Source organism: Phodopus roborovskii, unplaced genomic scaffold, assembly GCF_943737965.1.
Source record: "Phodopus roborovskii unplaced genomic scaffold, PHOROB, whole genome shotgun sequence".
Taxonomy (NCBI): Eukaryota; Metazoa; Chordata; class Mammalia; order Rodentia; family Cricetidae; genus Phodopus; species Phodopus roborovskii.
Window position 1 is genome coordinate 18,684,708 of NW_026126541.1, and position 4,517 is coordinate 18,689,224.

Consider the following 4,517-nt stretch of genomic DNA (forward strand, 5'->3'; position numbering starts at 1 on the left):
AAAGATAATCTTATTTTAGATAAGAAAAGGAAAGTTTGGTAAAATCACAGAAAGCAGAAAGTACTTAAGTCTCTTTACTGAACATTAGTAAAATGTACATTTCAAAACTTTCATTTGACTTTTTTTTTTTTTTTCCTGAGAGAGAGAGAACAGCCAGAGGCATCTGGAAGAGTCTAAAAAAGTAGAGAAAGAAGTAGAAGTAGACGGAACATGGCCAGCAGATGATACATGGCCAGGGCTGTCTGCAGAGAGGAGAGGACAGCAGGGGACAGAGAACAGAGAAAACATGGGTAGAGAAACAGGAGCAGAGACGGGAGAGAACACAGTGAGAACAGCAGGGCTGTAAGGAGAGTGAGTAGCTGAGGGGACAGAAGCCCCTGAGCTGGAGGGAGTTCAGGGTAGGGAGGAGACCCGAAGGGCTAGGATGCTCGCTTGGACTTTGTAATGTGTAACAGGTGCTTGTGATGCTGAGGGAGCCTGGAGGCCAGCTTGAGCTTTGATATGCTAATAGGTAGCCATATGTCTCTTCTGCCAGGAGTAAGGGAAATGACTCCCTTTGTAGATGGGAACCTGTTTCACAAGTTCCTGAGGAATGTTGGCTTTTATCTAAGCACCAGAAGTCCTATAGGCCAAGTTGAGCTCATTTCTGGGTATTTGGACTGCCTTTTGGAGTTTGGGCAATTGGAGTTTCCTTTAGCTCGAACAGTGCACACCTTTAATCCCAGCACTTGAGGGGCATATGGACCCCCTGAATTCAAGGCCAGCCTGATCTATATAGAAAGTTCCAGGACTATATAGAAAGCCTCTGTCTCAAAAAAAAAAAAAAAAAAAAAAAAAAAAAGGAAGGAAGGAAAGTAACTCCTATTACTGAACAAACACAAAAACAGTCTGTTTACTCTTTCAATACTGCAAACAGAACCTAGCAGGAGTCTATGTTGGCAATCAGCCGATTTTCATGGGTCCAAAGAGGTAAGATGTAAAGGTTTCCAGAAATTTCCAAACAGGTAGAGCTAGGCATGGAAGGCACATGGGCTCCTGTCTTATGCAGTGGTCTGTCAGCTGGTCTCCTGGAGAGGCACTATAAATGAACCTTCCTTATATCCTCTGCAAGACATTAAGAGGTAGGTCATGGTGACGCATATCTGTAATCACAGTATGCTGAGGCAGATCATAGCTAGTTGAGGCCAAGCTAGGTTTCATAATGAGACCTCATCTCAAGAAATATGTTTAGGGTCCCAAAGGAAGTAGAGATCACTGTAGCCTTTTGCTACAGTCTGAGGCTCCCGAGGTTGTGCATGTGAGGCCTGTCTGAAGTAGTCAACATGCTCTATGTGGCCTCTTGCTTGCTGCTTGGGGGCAACTTCTCTCTTAGCGCCAAAGACTTTGAGAAGATACTAGACAGTGTGAGCATCAAGGTGATGATGGCCAGCTCAACAAGGTCATCAGTGAGCTAAATGGAACAAGCATTGAGGGTGTCATTGCCCAGGGTGTTGGCAAACTTGCCAGTGTGCCTGCTGGTGGGGTGGTGGCTGTTTCTGCTGCCCCTGGCTCTACAGCTCTAACCCTGCTGCAACAAAGGAGAAGAACCAGAAGAAGGAAGAGTCTGAGGAGTCAGATGATGACATGTGATTTGACTGGGTTGATTAAATTCCTGCTCCCCTGCAAATAAAGCCTTTTTATGTATCTTGAAAAGAAAGATCACTCTTTGTGTTTTAACAAATAAAAGCTTGCCTGAAGATCAGAATGCAGAGCTAAGTCACTAGAGGCCAGCCAATGGTGGCACACACCTTTAATCCCAGCACTAGGGAAACAGAGGCAGACAGATCTCTGTGAGTTCAAGGCCACCCTGGGCTTCAAGAGATTGAATTTGTCTAGAAGAGAAACAGCTCACACAAAAGTGATCCCAGCACTTGAGATCCCATGATTTCAATGCCAGCGCTAAGGAGGTGGATACAGGAGTAACATGACTGGGCAGAGAGAGGAGTAGAAGGTAGGAGGAGACAGGAACTCAATGCAGTCTGAGGCACAGTGCAGCCTAGGCAGTCTAAGGGCAAGATTGCCCTTTTGGGCTGAGCATTGGTAGAGGTGAGAACTCTAGTGGCTGCCACTTTGCTTCTCTGATCTTCAGCATTAACTCCTATCTGGATATTTATTATTAATACCACCTAGAATTCATACTACGGATCACCAGTCTAGACAAGGGAAGCTTTGTGCTTAATCAAGAGGGTTCACTTAGAAGAGTGAACACAGAGACAGAAAGTATACTTCATTTTTATACTTCTTTTGGCAGGGGTCTTTGACCTCAGTCTTAGTGCATAGCTAGTCCTAAAATAATTGAATATTAATTTAATTTTATTTATTCATTCATTCACTCATTTTCAAGATAGGGTTTCTCTTTGTAACAGTCTTAGCTGTATTGGAACTCCCTCTGTAGGTCAGGCTGGCCTCCAGCTCACTTGCCTCTGCCTCCCAAGTGCTACAATTAAAGGTGTATGACACCATCGCCAAGCCCTTCCTTTTATTTTAAACACTCTTCAAATCTTTAAGATTTTTTTTTTGTTTTGTTTTGTTTTGTTTTCCTATCTTGGAATAGAAACTGCAACTGTTTAGTAACTCAATAAGCCTGAGTTAGGCTCCTAGTGTTGAATTTAAGTGGAGCTGGAGAGAAAGATGCTATCAGACAGGGTTGAAGCAGAGGGTTTTTTCACTAGGGAAAGGGATCATAAAAAGGGGAAAGGGAAGGGGCTATACTGGCCTCCTGAGACAAGAGCAGCAGGTGAGAGGAGAAAGGAAAGGGGGAGAGAGGAGAGCAGACAGGGAGGGAGAGGAAGAAAGAGAAGGATGGGAAATAGCAGGGCCCTTTTAAAAGGGAATATGGTGAATGTGCACAGGTGGTGCTCTTAGTGGCTGCAGCTGAGGGCGTATCCTGTCAGAATCCCAAGGGCAGGCCAGTACAGATGCCTGAATGCTAACACCTAGTGCAAAGAAATAATTTTTGTCATCTATTTTGTTAGCATGGTTTAAGGTGAGCTCACCTTCCTAGGGGTGGTTGTTTAGCCAGTAGATTTTCATGGCCCCATTAGAATGTTAGTTTTGCACCCACGTCAGAGATTCTAGTCTCTTGATCGGGAGTATTCCCTTAGCAGGCCTTCATCATCACTTTCTTAACCTGCCTCCCAAAAGGGGCGACCCTAGAGTCATCTGGGACCCAGATCAAAGGTCAGAGCTAAGGGTGGTGTGGGGGATGGAGAGAGTCTGGGAGGAGATTTGGTAGAGGAAATGATGATCAACATATGGAAATACTATTTTCAATTAAAATAATGATAATAAAACAACAACAACAAATCCCAAACACTTTTGGCACCTTGGCATCTGTCAAAGATGAAGCTGCTGAGAATCCCAAGGATATTTCTGGCTTCCAGTCTATCTATCTATATATCTATATCTATCTATCTATCTATCTATCTATCTATCTATCTATCTATATATCATTTATTTTGGTTTTCCAGACAAGGTTTCTCTATGTAACAGACCTGGCTGTCCTAGAACTCAGCTTGTAGACCAGGCTGGCCTTGAACTCACAAAGATCCATCCCCCTGCCTCTGACTCCTGATTGCTGTGCACAACTGCCTAGCCCAACCCATACTTTTACCACAATCATTTAGTTACAAGTTTAGCTTTGCTTTATGTTTGCTTTTGTTTTCTGATGACAGGAAAGCTGAGTACACTTTTCCATTTTTTTTTTTCTCTTAGCTATTTCAGGGTATGATATCTATTCATCTTTTGCCCATCATCATATTGTCTTTTATAACAAGAGTTATAACAAGCCTTAATAAAACACTGCATATAGGAAAATATGCTGAGAGGTCAGAGAGACAAAGGAGCAAAACCATAGCCACCTTACCTACTCAACTTCCCAGCCAAAACAATATTGAGCTTTTATCTCCTGCCGTATCACTCCCTCTCTCCATCCAGCCAATATTACTTCCTGTGTGTCTATACAGACCTCCAGATCTCTAGGGTTAACTTGTGGCTAGCTCCGCCCTCTGGTCTTCAGGCAAACTTTGTTAGAGTATAAACAAGATATCACTACAATCTTGGATTTCATTATACGTCCCTTAGTCCTATATTCTTCACATACAGATCCTGTCTTAGTCACTGTTCTTTCTATTGCTGTGAAGAGACATCATGACCAAGGCATCTCTTATAAAAGAAAGAAATTAATTTGGGGTTTGCTTCCATTTTCAGAGGCATAGTCTATTATCACCATGGCAGGGACACATGTTGCCAGGCAACTGTGGTGCTGGACAATTAACTGAGAGCTACAACCTGACCCACAGGCAGAGGCAGAGGCAGAAGTAAACTGGGTCTGGCTGGCATGGACTTCTGAAACCTCAAAGCCTATCTCTGTGACACACTTCCTTCAAAAAGGCCATACCTCCTAATTCTCCTAATCCTTCTCCAATAGTGCCACTCCTGATGACTAGGCATTCAAATATATGAGCCTATGGTGGCCA

The 4,517-nt window shown here is 43.4% G+C and overlaps 1 pseudogene; it reads left to right on the forward strand.

Annotated features, from left to right (window-relative positions):
* The first annotated feature begins 1,322 nt into the window (after window positions 1–1,322).
* On the forward strand, window positions 1,323–1,629 carry LOC127233456 (60S acidic ribosomal protein P2-like; annotated as a pseudogene).
* The last annotated feature ends 2,888 nt before the right edge of the window (window positions 1,630–4,517 follow it).